Below are 18,633 nucleotides of genomic sequence, written 5' to 3' on the forward strand. Positions count from 1 at the left end.
CTCAGATTTTTTAGTATTGGTTTGACTGTATATATTTGCTGATCTGTTTAATATGCCTCTGAAGATGCCAGCCATAAACAAGGCAATGCATTACAACCAAAAGCTACCAGACCACAGCCACACAGCCTGGAAAATCCACAGCAGTTTGTTGGTTCTGGCCATGAAAACCTGCAATGATCGTTTGTTTAAAGTGAATCCCTCGCAGGTTCCTCCATCTGTAAAATCTGGGTCATTCTGATCGACAGAAGGATGAAGGCGAATGGAAGACAGCTTTTACTAGATTTGCTTGCTTGTCCCACAGACATGTCAACAGGCACCCTAAGCTATTCTGCAAATCCCTTGACGAATGCCTGCAGAGTTTCGCCTCCTAAATCAAAGTGTGTTTTTCATTATTGCCTTGTTGTCCTAGCCCCCCCTTTTAGGGTCGGATTAACACCTTTAGAGGCCCAAAGATTACGGTACTCCCATATATTGCATATGCAATTCAAAATAAAAACAATGTAATACACACACACACACACACACACACACACACACACACACACACACACACACTAACAGGATACCCGTGCTTCACTACGCATACTTCATCACAGCCTCTCTATGAATTTTGGGGTGACATTCAGCATACTTCTTTACAGCCTGTTTGTGAACTTTGGGGTGACATGCAGCATATCTCCTCACAGCCTGTCTGTGGACTGACGGGTTGGTTTTCGCATATTTTGCAGCAGCTTCCTGTAGTTGTCTTTTTCTAATGCAATGTGTAAATCGCTTTCTGTGTTTAATTCCTCTTCTCCCTTTAGCGGTTTCAGCAGAAGGAACAGGTTTGTATGCGTTGAGGAGGGCGGTGTTAGAATGCAGTTGGCGCACCATGGGATCGATCGTGCTTGTTGTTTGGTGGACATTAGCAGAACTTGTCGATGCGACAAATGGAGTTAGAGCTTCAAAGTGCCCTTCATTAAAATGTCCTGTGAAACAAAGCTCTGTGTGTGTGTGTGTGTGTGTGTGTGTGTGTGTGTGTGTGTGTGTGTGTGTGAAATACCACTCACTGACTGACTGAGTGACTCATCAAAAGAACTCAAAAACCATCGAGAATACCATATTGAAGGACATGAAACTCATGTTTTTTAACTGTCACCCTTAGAATATTCGTGCAGAGGGCCAGAGTTGAACAGTAAATATCTAATAAGTCGAGTGGAAGTGAATATTTTGGAAAATCCTTTCTTAGCGAGCACCTGAAGCACATAACGAACCAGTGTGCCAAATTTCAACTTTGTAGTTTCTGTGTTTTTTGAGTTCTTTTGATCAGTCAGTCAATCACTGAGTGGTATTTTGCATTTACACATACACACACACACACATTCTAATGCATAGGTGTCAAACTCGCAGCCCTCCAGATGTTATGGACTACAGTTCCCATCATCCCCTGCCAGCATCATGCTGGCAGGGGATGATGGAAACTGTAGTCTATAACATCTGGAGGGGCGCAAGTTTGACACCTGTGTTCTAATGAATAAATATTGTTTGTATGAAATAAAACACCTATTACTCTATTGCTTTCTTGCCTCGAAGATTCATAGCATGTTAACTTCCACGAATCAAAGGTGCAAAATAATGTTTTCTGTTGCTTACACGTAACTTTGGCTCATTCCGCACATGCAGAATAATGCACTTTCAAACTGCTTTCAGTGCTCTTTGAAGCTGTGCGGAATGGCAAAATCCACTTGCAAACAGTTGTGAAAGTGGTTTGAAAACGCATTATTTTGCGTGTGCGGAAGGGGCCTTTATTTATACTACAAAAAGTTTCCTCCTGCATTTTTTAGTTCCAAATCCTTTGATTATATCCTCAATGTGACGTAACAAATCTGCTTCGATACTTAGCAGAGATAAATGGGTGGGGGAGGGACCCTACATTGGGACACTCTTTACTTGAGGCATTAAGCACCTGCTTATTTTGCTTAATGGTTAATCCAGGGCTGCCCACTTTCATTGCTCAAGCAGTTAACAACGTCAAGCTTCCAAATTACCAAATATATGAAGAGTGCGCAAGGCTTTCTTCCGGAGGAGCTGGAGCTAATGATGACAGGGGAAAGATTCCAGATCCCCAACAGAGCAAGTCTTAGTGCGAACAACATGAGCAGCAGTAGTTAATCTCCAGGGTGTGGGATTGCCGTGCGAAAACGGGGGCGGAGGGTGGGGGGGCGCAGCAGCTGCTCACACAACTGAACTTTATTTTTGCATGCAGATTGTTGCAGGCAATGATATCAGCCACACGTGGGCTCATGTCAGCTATGGTCAGTATGTTGGTCGCAGCTGCATCTGGTGATGCCTGTCAGATCTTGCAAGGAACTGGCTCAGCCCCTAGAAAGAGTGAGTTGTAACTTCATATTCTCTACTGAAAGCCCTGGGGGTGGCGGAAGGAATCTTTTACCTGGAACCGGTCCTGTTAGACTCTGCCACCTTGTGGTCAGCAAGAGGAAGTTTAGTCCTGATTGACAGCATTACCTAGTTCCGCAGGTTCACCTCTGCAAATGCTTTGGGAGACATTCAGTTACTCAAACGGACAGCCCCCAGTGCTGCTAACAGCTGGAAAGGGGTCAGGATTCCCCCTCCAGATTTCTCCCTTAAGATGATCTTTTGGAGGGGGGATTTGGATGGGTAAGGAATCAGTATTTTGCACTACCTGTAAGTAGCACTTGCCTAGCTCTAAGAGGGTCTATAGCAGGGGTCTGCAACCTGTGGCTCTCCAGATGTTCATGGACTACAATTCCCATCAGCCCCTGCCAGCACGGCCAATTTGCCCTACTGGCAGGGGCTGATGGGAATTGTAGTCCATGACCATCTGGAGAGCCACAGGTTGCAGACCCCTGGTCTATAGAGCCCTATCCAACAGAGGGATATTCTAGACCAGTGGTGGCGAACCTTTTCGAGACCGAGTGCCCAAATTTCAAGGTGTGGGTTTTGACCTTTAAGGCCTTACGTGGCCTGGGACCCTCGTACCTTAGAGACCGCATTACCCCATATGCCCCTACTCGGCCTCTGCGCTCAGCAGAGGCCAATTTGGTGGTGGTTCCTGGCCCCTCAATGATGTGGCTGGCCTCCACACGGGCCAGGACTTTCACAGCCCTGGCCCCGGCCTGGTGGAACACTCTTCCTCCAGCTGTCCAAGCCCTGTGGGACCTTGGTGAGTTCTGCAGGGCCTGTAAGACTGAGTTGTTCCGCCAGGGCCTTTGGAGTGTCCAGTCGCTGAAATGTGCACCTCCCTCTCTCTATATTCGATTACCACCATATGCTACCCTCTTAGAGGGGAGTCCGGCCGTTCCCTTTCCTTAGGGAGGCCTCTAATTAAATTGGGTTTTGGGGTGCCTGATATCTTTGTATTGACCGCTGCTTTTAATAGATTTTAATAGATTTTATTGGTTTAATAATTTTATTGATTGTAATGAATATTGTTGTGCACCGCCCAGAGCCCCTCGGGGATGGGGCGGTCTACAAATTCAAGAAATAAATAAATAAATAAAAATAAATTGCAACCCAAAATCCACTTATTTATTGCAAAGTGCCAACACGGCAATTTAACCTGAATACTGAGGTTTTAGTTTAGAAAAAGCAGTTGGCTGTGAGGCGTGCGTTTACTCAGAAGCAAGCCCCATTGGCAGCAACTGAGCTTACTCCCAGGTAAAGGATCGCGCTTTAGTTCTTCGCATGAAAATCAGTGAGGTTTAACAGCTCTTAACAGGGTTACCTACACTGCTTCCCCAAAACTAGGTCTTAGGTTTAATGCTAATAATCGAGCCCAGTGGCCCAGGCCAGCCTAGATGTGTGTGTGGAGAGGGCGACTCTGTTTGCACGTGCCCACAGAGAGGGCTCTGAGTGCCACCTCTGGCACCCGTGCCATAGGTTCGCCACCACTGTTCTAGACCTGTTCCTTGCATTTTCTGTAACTCTATCCTCTAGCTTAGTAAGCATCAGAACTTGTGTACTCCTTCCAGTGTTCTGTCCAATGGAGCAAAGGAACCCAGATGATTGATGGGCTCCTTTCAATGTGAGATTTTAAGACTACCTGGATTTAGACTCTGGCTGGCTGGCGTGCGTTGATTCCCCTCCACTGTGTCCCCTTAGGTTCCCGCGTTCAAACATTTCTGGCTACGGGCTTGCGTGCAGAACACATTGAGGCGATCAGTCAGAGTTAACCTTGAAGCAGGTGCGGCAGGGACTTTTCTCTAGCAAAACGTGCGGGGAAAGGTTAGGTTTTTAACGCAGCTCTGCTTGCGGAATGTACCTCAGTGAAGCTGAAGTTCCTCCAGAATTGGATGCAACTGGAGCAGACTGGACATTGCCCCGACCCCTTTGTGAAGCCTTGGGATTGCACTGGAGTCTGGTGGTGGTTGGATCCTTGTCAGCACAGGATCGACACTGCCTTCTGAGTGGTAGTCACCGTCACCCAAACAGCAGTGTTTCTCCACCATGGCTGACTTCCTGTTACAGTGGCGTAGGAGGTTAAGAGCTTGTGTATCTAATCTGGAGAAACCGGGTTTGATTCCCAGCTCTGCCACCTGAGCTCTGGAGGCTTATCTGGGGAATTCAGATTAGCCTGTGCATTCCCAGACACGCCAGCTGGGTGACCTTGGGCTAGTCACAGCTTCTCGGAGCTCTCTCAGCCCCACCTACCTCACAGGGTGTTTGTTGTGAGGGGGGAAGGGCAAGGAGATTGTCAGCCCCTTTGAGTCTCCTGCAGGAGAGAAAGCGGGGATATAAATCCAAACTCCTCCTCCTCCTCCTCCTCCTCCTCCTCCTCCTCCTTCTTCTTCTTCTTCTTCAAATGTAGCACATAGTATGGTTTACCCCATGGATTTCTTACAAATTGCATATTTAAGAGGCTGGTATAGGTTGACTGTGGCTCCCACTCGTAACTCTGATGACAGACAAGAGTGTCTGCATTTTAAGGCAGCTGCAAGCAGAGTTGACGTCTTGGGTCCACTGTGAGACGAAATTGACATGGATCATCACAGAGGGTGGTCAGTGAATTACGGGTCTTTTCTGGAAGGAGTTTGAAGACCGAGAAGATCCCAGCATCGATTGAACTGGCCATGTGTTCTCCTAGCTTTTCAAGTGCCAATTTCTGGCCGCACACCATTCAAACGATGGGGCAATTTTATATCAGTAATCATTGTTTGTTTATTCTTTACACTCGTAATCCGCTCTCCCCTGGCTCTCATGGAGGCTAGCGGGATGTCCTTAGGGCAGAGGTGGGATCCAGCAGGTTCTCACAGGTTCCCAAGAGTAGGTTACTAATTATTTGTGTGTGCCGAGAGGGGGTTACTAATTGGTGATTTTGCCACATGATTTTTGCCTTAGTTACGCCCCTCCTCTCAGCAGTTGCGCACAGAACTGGAAGCAGTCTAGCAGGAGGTGCACCAGCGTGCGTGGCAGCCTGCATCTGCGTGCATTCGTTTCCCGCCCAAGGACCAGCGCAGCAGCTGCGTCCTTGCCACAGCCCCGCCCTGGAATGCCCGGCCACACCTCCGGAATGCCCCGCCCAGCCCCATTGGCGCTACGCCACAGTTTGAATCCCACCACCATGGGAACCTGTTACTAAAACGTTTGGATCCCACCACTGCCTTAGGGCCTTCTCAATGTGTCATGTGAATTGTTTGCACCTTGTGTTAACTTTGCCCCAAGTCAATGCCTGTGATGTGTTTACCCCCAAAGAGGTTTCCAGGTTGATTTGGCCACATCCCTGTCCGATTGTCAGTTCCTTGATGGTTTAGTATCCACTGTGGATCCTGCCGGCAAGGAAAGAGGGCCTGAGTTTCTCCTCTCCATTGACTCCTTCTAGCAACGAATTCCCTCTTGGCTCATGCAAAGGAATCCCCATTTGAAAGGGAACCACCTCCGGTACCACAAGGTAAACCAGTCTTCGGAGGCGATCTCATGAAAGCTGCCGTTGTCGATTCTTGGACTTCGGTGCGTTCTCGTCAATGCCGGCCAAACCTGCTATTTTCAGTAGCAGATTTAATCCATTGTTCTCTGCTGTCCCTGACTGTCAATCCCATTCTTCACAGAGTAGCCTTCCGGCTGCCAAATTGGCAGGAATGATATCTTTTTACGTTTATTTTTAGAGGCGGGACAGTTAGGATGTGTCAGAACTTGCTGCAGTTGGCATCACGTTTGGACTGAATGTTCAATCAGCTTTTCCACGGAGAGCTCCTTTTCTCTGCTCAAACACCAACAAGCCAGAGAGGAGCTATCATCGCACATTTCCCACATGCAAGGCTTCCAGCAGGTGAAGATCCTTCTAAACAGGTTTATCCTGATGTTCATGCATGCCGCCGCTTTCCTTTTGGAGGAATCTCCGGCACACAGCCCATGGAAATGAGCAGGTGTGGGGCAAGAGAAGGGAAGTATCTCTAGGCGGATCGTAACAGTTTCAGTAGGGCTTACATAGGAGAAACACCCTTTGGGTAATGCCGTTCTTTTTAAAAAGTATCTTCCTCTGGATCTTTTTGTGCAAATGGCCCTGCTTGTCCACCTGGGCTAAGCGGTCAAATCAAGTTCTGCAAATTCTGTTCCTTGGGAGGTGCTCAGATCTTTCCCAGTTGAATAAATGGTACTTAAGAAGAAGAGTTTGGATGTATGCCCCGCCTTTCTCTTCTGAAGGAGTATCAAAACAGCTTACAAACGCCTTTCCCTTCCTCCCCCCCCCCACAACAGACACCGTGTGAGGTTGGTGGGGCTGAGAGAGCTCTGAGAGAACTGTGACTGGCCCACGGTCCCCCAGCAGGCTTCAAGCAGAGGAAGAGTTAGTTTTTATGCCCTCCTTTTTCACTACCTTAAAGAGACTCAAGGCGGCTTACAAACTCCTTTCCCTTCCTCCCCCCCACAACAGACATCTTTGTGAGGTAGGTGGGGCTGAGAGAGCCCTGAGAGAACTAGGACAGGCCCAAGATCACCCAGCAGGCTTCATGGGGAGGAGCAGGGAATACAATATCAATGCAAAACAAATCCAGTTCACCAGATTAGAGTTTGCCGCTCATTTGAAGGAATGGGGGAATCAAACCTGGTTCTCCATCACTCTTAACCACCACACACACACACACACACACACACACACACACACACACACACACACACACACACACACACACACACACACACACACACACACACACACACACACACACACACACACACACACACACACACACACACACACACACACACACACACACGCGAAAAGAGCTATCTTATAACAGCTATGACATATGAAGGCAGCAAATGGTGGGGCGGGGTCATTAAACCACACTTTCCAGCCGGGCCGTTCTTTAGCCAAACACATCCCAATACACATCTTAAGAGCCATTCACACAAATGCATGTTCATCATTCAGGGATGACCTGCATGTTGGAATGAGAGATTTCAGGTCACGTGCTGTGGACGGCACAGTCACGAAATGAACGACATACATGTGTGAGCCAGTCCTGATACATTCGGATGAAATGCTCCTTCACATAACATTTAACCACGATGGATTCCCTAGCTAGATATGATGACTTCCATGCAAGGAAAAGCACGCAAGATGCACGTAGATTAGGATGTTGTGGATTTTTCTGTTTGTACGGCCGTGTTCCAGTAGTATTTTCTCCTGACATTTTGCCTGAAGATGCAGGTGAAACATCAGGAGAAAAAGCTACTGGAACACGACCATAGAACCTGAAAAAACCCACAACATCCTAGTGATTCCGGCCGTGAAAGCCTTCAACAATACACTGCATGTACGTTTTTCGTTCTGCTGGGGAATTCTGTGAAACAGACAATTTGGATCTTAATAATAATAGAAGAAGAAGAAGAAGAAGAAGAAGAAGAAGAAGAAGAAGAAGAAGAAGAAGAAGAAGAAGAAGAAGAAGAAGAAGAAGAAGAAGAAGAAGAAGAAGAAGAAGAAGAAGAAGAAGAGGAGGAGGAGGAGGAGGAGGAGGAGGAGGAGGAGGCGGCGGCGGCAGCGTTTGGATTTATATCCCCCCTTTCTCTCCTGTAGGAGACTCAAAGGGGCTGACAATCTCCTTGCCCTTCCCCCCTCACAACAAACACCCTGTGAGGTAGGTGGGGATGAGAGAGCTCCGAGAAGCTGTGACTAGCCCAAGGTCACCCAGCTGGTGTGTGTGGGAGTGTACAGGCTAATCTGAATTCCCCAGATAAGCCTCTACAGCTCAGGCAGCAGAGCGGAGAATCAAACCCGGTTTCTCCAGATTAGATACACGAGCTCTTAACCTCCTATGCCACTAAATGCTGAGTTGGACCACTAGAACTGTCCCAAGTGGATAGGGCCTCTTGTGCAGTGGAAACAGAAGAAAGCCATTGTAAGTATCCCTTGTACTAAGTCAACTTGGCTGTATCCTGTCTAGTAAAATTTCAGCACACGAACACACATAACTCGCTTTTAGACCTTGGGGTGAGGCTATGGGACTACAAATCCAAAGGAACTGGATGTATTTATGGGTCATTTGAAACACTACTGTTTGTATGGACATTTTAATTAGGAGTGACATGGTTTATTGGTCGGTTCAATTCAGCACAGGACTGGGTTCTTTAATCCGATTGATGCTGTCCCCAGAACTTGAATGTCTGGTGCATTGGGTTTCCAACCAGAGGATCTGAAAAGCATTTGTATGTTCATGTGGATTATATTATAAAATATGATTCAAGTCTATAAAATTATGCAAGGGGTAGAAAATGTTGACAAAGAGAAATTTTTCTCTCTTTCTCACAATACTAGAACCAGGGGGCATTCATTGAAAATGCTGGGGGGAAGAATTAGGAATAATAAAAGGAAACACTTCTTCACGCAACGTGTGATTGGTGTTTGGAATATGCTGCCACAGGAGGTGGTGATGGCCACTAACCTGGATAGCTTTAAAAGGGGCTTGGACAGATTTATGGAGGAGAAGTCGATCTATGGCTCCCAATCTTGATCCTCCTTGATCTCAGATTGCAAATGCCTTAGCAAGCCAGGTGCTCAGGAGCAGCAGCAGCAGAAGGCCATTGCTTTCACATCCTGCATGTGAACTCCCAAAGGCACCTGGTGGGTCACTGCGAGTAGCAGAGTGCTGGACTGGATGGACTCTGGTCTGATCCAGCAGGCTAGTTCTTATGTTCTTATTAACTCATTTTAAAAAATGCGTTCCAAAATGTTTTTTTTAAAAAGAGGGACTGGATTTTGCTATTGGATGGAGCGGAGCAAGCAGATTAATGTCCTAGAGATGCCCTTGGCCCCACTTCTCACCAATTTGCTTTCCAAATAATACTGGTCAAGAGTACCATATATTTGGCTCGCCAACTTTCTCCTTTCTTGAGGCCCGTTCCGCACATGCAGAATAATGCACTTTCAATCCACTTTGCAGCTGTGCAGAATAGCAAAATCCACTTGCAATCAATTGTGAGAGTAGACCGAAAGTGCTTCATTCTACATGTGTGGGAGGGGCCTTGTTGGGCTCAACAAGACTGTTTTACTTGCCAGGGCTTTCAGTGGGGTATAAGGAGCAAGGACCTTTTTGTGGGGGATGGGAAATCTGGAGTTTTAGTCTACTGGTTTTAAATTGTAGTGTTCGACTCATTTTTCCTAGACCGTCAGGGCTGTTCGACAGTGGAATTCACTGCCTGGGAGAGTGGTGGAGTCTCCTTCTTTGGAGGTTTTTAAACAGAGGCTGGACAAGCATATGTCGGGAGTGCTTTGATTGTGTGTTCCTGCATGGCAGGGGGTTGGACTTGATGGCCCTTGGGGGTCTATTCCAACTCTATGATTCTATGTTTCTAAAAAACATAAACACTTTCACACCATCACCACCACGTCAATACAAAACAAGAACATGAACGACAAAAGAGAAAAATAACCCAATAATGACTTCCTGCTACCCCATTGTTGAATTCTAAATGGTAGCGCCATGGTGGTGAACCTTTGGCACTCCAGCTGTTATGGACTACAATTCCCATCAGCCCCTGCCAGCATGGCCAATTGGCCATGCTGGCAGGGGCTGATGGGAATTGTAGTCCATAACAGCTGGAGTGCCAAAGGTTCACCACCACTGTTATACTCGTAGTGTAAGCAGCCTTCGGCCACAAGGAAATGTGGGATTGCATTTTGTTTGTTTGCATTAGTTCAAACAAAGGAGAATTAATGTTTTGGCAAGCTCAGTCCAAGCCAGGGGTCTGCAACCTGCGGCTCTCCAGATGTTCGTGGACTACAAATCCCATCAGCCAGCGTGACCAATTGTAGTCCATGAACATCTGGTGAGCTGCAGGTTGCAGGCCCCTGGTCCAAGCAAAGTCACTGCCTTCTAAGTCTGCTGAAGTGAATGGGGATACACGGGGTGTAACTTTGCCTGGAATGGCATTGCTTGTCACCTGTGCTTTTCCTATGCATATTCTGCTGCCGCCTTTGCACTTGGAATCTTTCAGCAGCAACATGCAAACTTTAAATGTGCAGAGGCAACTTCTGGTTTCCCAAGCTGTGCGAACAGCTCACCCAGTGTGGTAAAGGCCGCCCAATCACTCCGTGCAGTTTGCTGTGTCCAAACAGTTCTGTCGATGCTCCTATCAGGACTCCTTACAGGACAGTCGCTATGGTTGTTGTGGTGAAGAGTGACAGACTCTGATCTGGAGAACTGGGTTTGATTCCCCTCTCCTCCACATGAGGCCTTTGGGGTGACCTTGGGCCAGTCACCGTTCTCTCAGAACTCTCTCAGCCCCACCTGCCTCACCAGGTGTCTGTTATGGGGAGAGGAAGGGAAGGGATTTGCTCTGAGCTGCTCTGAGACTTCTTACAGGAGAGAAAGGTGGGGTATACATCCAAACTCCTCCTCTTCTTCACCTTAGGGGTCTGTGTATTCACAGCTATGGAGAGCCAGAAAGTCAGTGGCTGTGTTACGTTCACCATCCTAGGACCAGGCTTGGGAAATTTCTGGAGATTCAGAGGCAGTTCCTGGGAAAGGGGTATTCGGGGAGCAGCAAACTATTCTGGAGAGCGGGGTTTGATTCCCCACTCCTCCATATGAGCAGCAGACTATTCTGGCGAGCCGGACGTGTTTCCCCGCTCCTCCACATGAAGCCTACTGGGTGTGACCTTGGGCCAGTCACAGTTCTCTCAGAACTCTCTCAGCCCCACCAAGGTGCCTGTTGTGGGGACAGGAAGGGAAGAAGTTTGTAAGCCATTTTGCGACTCCTTACAGTTGAGAAAAGCAATATATACATCATCTCCTCCTCCTCCTCCTCCTTCTACGCAGCAGTGGTGTAGGAGGTTAAGAGCTCGTGTATCTAATCTGGAGGAGCCGGGTTTGATTCCCAGCTCTGCCGCCTGAGCTGTGGAGGCTTATCTGGGGAATTCAGATTAGCCTGTACACTCCCACAAACGCCAGCTGGGTGACCTTGGGCTAGTCACAGCTTCTCAGAGCTCTCTCAGCCCCACCTACCTCACAGGGTGTTTGTTGTGAGGGGGGAAGGGCAAGGAGATTGTAAGCCCCTTTGAGTCTCCTACAGGAGAGAAAGGGGGGATATAAATCCAAACTCTTCTTCTCTTCTTTCTCCTCCTCCTCCTCCTCCTCCTCCTCCTCCTCCTCCTCCTCCGCCTCCTTATAGTTCCATGCCCTAACCCTCCTCCTCCCTTGTGGGAAATTCCGGATCTGGAGCCCTACATTAGAGAACTGGCAAGAGATGTTTCCACTTCCAAAAAGCTTAGAAAGCACTTAAACACCACCGAGTCTGAAGCCTCCCCGTCACCCGTGCTTTTTAAATGGGGTGGGGTGGGGTGGGGGGTTTACCATTGCTGTCTCTTTATAGAAACGACCGAAATTTGGATCTTCAACCACTGGAGGCCGCTCTCCCTCCTTGAAGGCAACTGAGAAAAGGGGGGGGGGGGAGAGAATAAGTCTGATCTGAATGCTCAAATGGCAGCAAAGGGTGTGGAGGGGAATGCTGCGACCAAGACGGGGGTGTCCGGATTTTGGAGTGGGGGGGACACACGCAGGGCAGCCCCTGGCCCGCGATCCCGTAGATCCCTCCTGGATCCAGCGCTTGGGGAGGCGTCTCCCTGCCTTTGGACGGCGGCTCTGCCCTGTGGACTCCTCTGCCAAACGAAATTGCACCATCTAACTCCAGTGGGTGGGGACCTGGGTGCTTCCTTAAGCAGGCAGGAGAAGCGGCGAGCGGAGGGAAGGGAAAGGAGGCAAACCGCCGCGATCCCGTGTCGACGCGATCCCCCCCCCCGCGTTCAAGCCCCGCTGGCTCCGCTGCAGCCCTGCGCTCCGGGAAGTGTCATCTGCTCCCACGTGGGCGAAAACTTTCGAGGGATACTTTCGCTTCCAACTTGGACACTCGGCTAAGTGACATCGGGGAGGGGAGGGGGAGAAAGCGCCGCTCTGCACCGGATCCTCTCCCCACACCCTTCCCTTTCTGGATGGGAATGCCGCCCCCTCCCACAGTTGACACGGATTCTACCCCTCCACCCCCCATTCCTCCCCCCCCCCAGCATGGAGGATCTCGCAAGACCGTATGTGGACACTGTTTTTTTTTTTCTTTCCTTAGGGGTGGGCCCCCTCCCTCTTTCTCTCTCTTTGGTCCCCCCACCCCACCCCGTGCATTTTTTGTTCCCTCCACTTCAAGACGATCTGGTAAGGCGCGAGCGATTCCACCCCAGAGCCGGCTCTTTCCATTGACACAAGGTAAGTGAGTGGGGAGTGGTCGGCGCTGGAGGTGGTGGTGGCGGAATCGAACCACGCACGCGCGGGTTGGGGTGTTTTAAGAAACTTTTTTTTTGTTGCTGCGTTGAAACGAGGCTGTGTGGTCAATTTCACCTCCTGCTTGTCAATTTCACGGCGCTTCTGCGCCTGCGGGCGAGTCCCTTTAATTTGCCCTGCAGGGCAATTCCAGCAGCTCTGTCAACAGGGGGCAATGCAGGCCTCTAGGGCCGGCCCTATGCCAGTGGGCAGGGTGCTCCCTAGCTTTCCTGCCAGAAGGCTTAACCTGCAGCACAGTGACCCCAATATCAATCCTTTCAGCAGCTCTCCCCCCCCCCCCCCAAAGCACCCTTTCTGAAATGGTCACACTCTCCTTTTTAAACGTCTGGTTCCTAAACCTGGGCGGGGCGGGGGGGGGGAACCCTCCTTCTCTTCATGTCCTGGGCTTCCAAGGAAAGAATAGTTCACTGAGGCGCTTAATCGCATCACTTTGCCGCTGAAGTTTTCAAACAGTTTGTCGGAGAAGACTCACCTGCAGTAGGGTTGCTTTCCTTCCTTTAAAACCCTCAGTCCCACCGGCTGGCTGATCATCTGGGGGGGTCTGGAGCTGGGTCTTTGCGGGCGAGATGAGAACTTTATGCCTTCAACTGGCCTACAAAGTCCCAGTCCCCGGCTCCTAACTTTGCCATGAAGCTAGCAGCACCCCCCGTGGAAAGAAAGGACAGTGGATACCAATGGAAAGCATTGCGGGGGGGGGGGGATTGAAGAGAGCTGCTACTGGGAGGGGAAAGAGCATGGATCCCTTGAGTGCCTGAGCCCCCCCCCCCCAGCACCTGAGGGCCTAAAAACTAGGGGTCCCCCTTTCTTCTTCTACAGCTTGCAAATATGTGGTGTTTGTACAGGCCACCAGGGCTAAGGTTTGAGGCTGGCCAGAGCTGTCAAAGTCCAGCGCTTTGATTTCAAGGGGAGATTTGAGCACATCCTTAGCACATGAAAATCACTCCGGCCTATCAGCACTTCATCTGAATTGGATCTCCCCCTAACTTTCTAAAATGCTTTAATCACAGGGTCATTGCACAAGGAAAGTACAAATAAAAGATAACACTTGCTCTTAAGTACAAATAAAATATAACACTTGCCCAGTGTTTATATATAACGTTTGTTTTAAAGCTAAAGACAGAAACCAGTTTCATTCATTCCCTTGAAAACATCAGTCAGAACATCCCTTTCTGCCATCAGCTCGATACTGTCAACTGTTCAGGTTCTCTTACTGGCACTACAGATTTCCCCCTGTCTTTCCCAGGCCTGTTCGAAAGTATTTACGTCTTCCCTGATATGCAAGTCATGCTATCATAAAGGCAGTCTGCAACCAACAAAATTAGGCCTCTGTTATACCTACAACGCTCTGAATACCTCGTTGTTGTGCATGAGTCAACTCTAACAGGAGTCCGCTGGCGCTTTACAATGCAATCCTAAACAAACACCCTTGTAGATCTGTCAGAATCAGTGGGCTTAGAAGGGTGTAACTCCACTGAGGATTTAAGAGCATTTATTCCAGCCTAAGTTTTCGTGAGTCGGCGCGCACTTCCTCAGATGCATGAAGTGTATGTTCACTGGGCCAAAGCATTTACATTAATAACAGAAAGGCAGAGGGGGTGTTCATATAAACGCCCTGGCTTAACCGAGGTACAGTTCATGCCTCTGATTAAATGTGCTTCGACTCTTGAAGCGGTAATAAACGTTGCTACTCTTTAAGGTGCCTCTGGACTCTGGTTTTATTCGATTGCTGTAGACTAAGACAGCTACTGCTCTGGAATTTCTATAGGGGTGTGTTCGTCGGCCTGCATATTGTAAAAATGGATATAGTAAACTGCCACCAATAATTACACTGCACATTTTTTAAATGCTGCCATTTATCATTTTTAGCTCTAGGAAGGCACTTCATAGGGGAGGTGTCAAACGATGTATATCTTTGCTTTCTTGCAAATATTTTCAAAGCTAGCTAACTTGAGGGCTATTTAACTTTTTAATGCTCCAAAGGTCCCTGCCTTTTTACATACGGAAGATCTGGCCGAGATCATATGCTGTCCTAATCGACATGTTATATTGAATTAACAATCCACTTTTGTGATTCTAAAGTACGCATCTTGAGGGAATCGAGTGATTGTAACTAGAAGAATCCATTCCAAGCAATTCATCAGCTCAGGATCAGAGTGTTAGTTCTGGATCCACAGTCTGGAATTTGACATTCCCGTACCAAATTGACATCAAGCCAAGTCAACCAGACATGTGCCAGTGGCTATTTCTAAAAAGTTAAGATTCCCTGCTAACGTTTTTCAAAGAATCGACACTAACGGAATTATAAATATGATACTATTATAAACATTGTTTTTTCAATTGCAAAAATCTCAGGCTTTTTGGGGTGGGTGGGGGAGGATATATCTATGCATAATGCCGAAGTGCTGCCATTGTGTTCAAAGTTATCTGAAACCTGGTCTGTACTTTTTAAACTTCAACATTCCCACTTTGCTCAATGGAAAGTGCTCCAGTACACAGAATACACTCCTTGTTTGTAGGCACGTACTTTGTGAGGATAACATGGCACACTAAACTCAGTGGGAACCCTGCATAAGCAAGCATCGTCTTAGGCTGTTGTTTGTTAAAAATGGCTTTGCTGCCTCAGAAATGTTATTGCCCAGTTCGTTGAGGAGACCATGCCATAGAAAACTATTAAACATGCCCGTCCTAAACTTCTATGCGGCAAAAGTGGGAGATAATTTTTTTTATCTTCTCCCCAAATCCTAAATATAATTAATTACAACAGAAGCCAGATTCCAAGTGACCGGTTCCTTTGGTTTTTATGGCACAATGAATCAAACTGGTCCCAAACGAAGTGCACTAACAGAGTCTAGATGTGAGTTGTTCCGATGTAGGTGAAATACAATATCCTCTTACGGCCCAATGGCCCGTTCCTTGCATGTAATTTGAAGAATTACCATTCTTGTGATGCTAAAAAAAAAAATACTTGGATAGTCTTTTTGGGTAAAAAAAAATATTTTTAACTTTTAAAAATCCGCTCCCCTTGCTTTCTCTTTCTGATTTGCTGTGTTACTTAGCACATACGTGCAGCAGATGTGCAAGCAGGAAGCCAATGAAAGGGGGGGGATTAATTGATGGCCCTTCTGTCCAAATGTCTCTAAAAGGCCTGTTCTAAACCCTGTTTAAATCTATAAGCAGCTCGCTTCCCCCCCACCCCCCTATTTATTTCATTGGGACTCCTGTCGTGCCCATAATGTTGTTACAGAAGGGGAAATATGTCTCTTTAAGGACCCTGCTACTGGTTTGCAGCGCTATGAACTCCCATCATGGCAGTGTTGTGAATTCATTAGCTGGCTTGGGCAATCCGCTCGGCTAAAGCACCCCTTGCCCCAGCCTGCGTTGCGGAGAGGCGACGACAGGCCTACCTTACAGGGCTGCAATGGGATAACGTTTGCAAAAAGTGTTTTGAACATTTCGAAACGGTAATGCATTATTTATTACCGGCTCTCAACAGAAGAAGGGCTCCACGTAGCACGCAGCGACTTGTGTTTAAATCTCCACCGAAATCCAGTGTGAAATGTCTATCGGATTGCGAGCCAGCGTGTCCGTCCCGAGCTTGTGACTCTGAATGCCTGCGCACACATACCAGTGCTAAATTTATTGGAAGGAGGTGATCTATGCAAAAATGAATGCACGTTGGGCTCCGTTCCCTCATTTGAAGTGAAGCCACAATGTGCTGAGGGGCTCCACACTCGCTTCCCTCCTCGAATGGGACGTTTATCTGTAATGAAATTACAGTGTTATGACTCTAACAGTAATATGAGGCTGGGGAGAGTCTCTGAGGGCCAAGCGATGTAGAAGTATACATTTCCCCAATTTCTTCTTGTTTGAAAGGGGTGTTCTGTATTTCCAGTGTCCCTCTTTAGTTTTGCTAAATCACTAGGGTTTCTCTTCTTTCGTTATGCCAAGAATACAGCACACATTCAAGAGAACGCTGCGTGTTGTAAGCTGTCTGCTCCTCCTGAGCTGTTCGCCTTGGCCATCCTTTTTAAAAATCAGCTTCACACAAGATTCCTGCCAAACTCTGGCAAATGTTTTTGACTCAGGGCAAAAACTTTGGGAAAGCCCCACCGCTACCGTTTGGGTGTGAATTCATGTGCCGTCGCTTCTCCTTTCGGTTTAACACTCTGGGCTTCGTTTGTCTTGTAGTTTCGAGATTCTCCATGCACGATGTCTTTGTTCAGGTTCCTCAGGATAACTAAATAGCCTTTTGCAGAACACAGTTTTCTCTGGCCGACTTCAGTTGCTTGCAACATGCACAAAGTTGCCAGCAGAAAGTTCACTGTGCAGAAAACTTTAACAAGATGGCCTATATTATTCTAGGTGGCGGGTGCGATGTATAAATATCTCTCTCTGTGGCTTGCGAATGTTTGGACAAACAAGAATGCTTTGTCCAGTCAGTAAAATGTATGTGAGGGGAGGAGGCCAAGGGAATTCGGTAAATGCACAGCAGTCGGCCTTCCTAGTTTCACACTTGTAGCTTGCGTGTTCTCTGTGGCTGAACTGGTTTTAAAACAATGTGGTGTTTTTGTGTAGTCAAAGGTGCAAAGGAGATGTGGAATCTCCAAACGCACAGTGGAGATATGTGGGGGGAGGGGAGGGGAATAGCAGCTGGTCATAATTTCGGAGTATACATGCATCAAGGGTTACCTGTTCTGGATTGGGGAATTCCTGGAAATATTAGGGGGTGGGGACCCTGGGGAGGGAAGAGAATTCATGGGTCATGTAATGTCATACAGCCCACTCATGTAATGTCATACAGCCCACTCATAGAGCTTTCTCCAGGGGAACTTCTCTGTAACCTGGAGACCAGTTGGAATTCTAGGAGTTCTCCAGCCGTCACCTGGAGACTGGCAACCCTATGTGATCCCATTGTTCGGAAACATGCGTCTTCACATATTGATTACAGCAAAGGGGGGGAAATATACCAGGTACATGTGATAAACTTGGCAGTAAGGTGCAACCACACTTTCGTGGTAAACAGAAATTGGGTTGCGGTGCCTAGAGCTGAATAAAAAGATGTCTCCAAGGCCCCTTCCACACATGCAGAATAATGGATTTTCAATGCACTTTGAAGCTGGATTTTACTGTGTGGAATAGCAAAATCCCCTTTCGAACAATTGTGAAAGTGGATTGAATGTGTGTTATTCTGCACGTGCGGAAGGGGCGTATGGCCTGTTGGCAGACTTTACCTATTCGCTCCACAAAGCGTCCATGTAACGCCAGTACATTTGCAGCAATTGCATGTTCCTTCTCAAACAAGGAGCGCTCTGGAGTCAGTAGTTTTGTTAAGATCCGCTTGTTTTGACATAAAGGATACACGCTTTTGAATCGCACAGAATTATTTCATAGGTGTCATTATTTTTTTTTAAGTTCAGGATGCAAGCTTTTGAGACACACAAGATTCATCCCTGTAAAACCTAAAAGGGGAGATGGGAATCTCAAAAGCAGTTTGGTGCAGCGTGGCATGCTTTTTGAGGGCGATAATCCCACCTTTTATTTGTTTGTTTGTTTGTTTTTTTATTAGGTTTATAACCCACTTCCCCTGCCAAAGCAGGCTCATCACGCCACTTCCGCACATGCAGATTAATGCACTTTCAATCCACTTTCACAACTGTTTGCAAGTGGATTTTGCTATTTTGCACAGTAAAATCCAGCTGCAAAGTGCATTGAAAGTGGATTGAAAGTGCATTTTTCTGCATGTGCGGAAAAGGCCTCAGACACTTTCAACATAAAAGCATATGTAATGTCAACATCTACAATACAATGATACTTGAAAAGATCCAACCAGAGTGAGGCAATTAAAATA

General features: G+C 47.5%; 1 long non-coding RNA gene across 1 annotated transcript in view; it reads left to right on the forward strand.

The window, feature by feature from the left end:
- Positions 1–11,955: 11,955 nt before the first annotated feature.
- LOC125429992 overlaps positions 11,956–18,633 on the forward strand; it is a 78,220-nt gene continuing 71,542 nt past the window's right edge. The window contains exon 1 of the long non-coding RNA XR_007244078.1: positions 11,956–12,710. This is a non-coding gene — a long non-coding RNA (uncharacterized LOC125429992). The remainder of the gene's footprint in view (positions 12,711–18,633) is intronic.

This window comes from Sphaerodactylus townsendi, linkage group LG03 (assembly GCF_021028975.2).
Source record: "Sphaerodactylus townsendi isolate TG3544 linkage group LG03, MPM_Stown_v2.3, whole genome shotgun sequence".
In the NCBI taxonomy this organism is placed as follows: domain Eukaryota; kingdom Metazoa; phylum Chordata; class Lepidosauria; order Squamata; family Sphaerodactylidae; genus Sphaerodactylus; species Sphaerodactylus townsendi.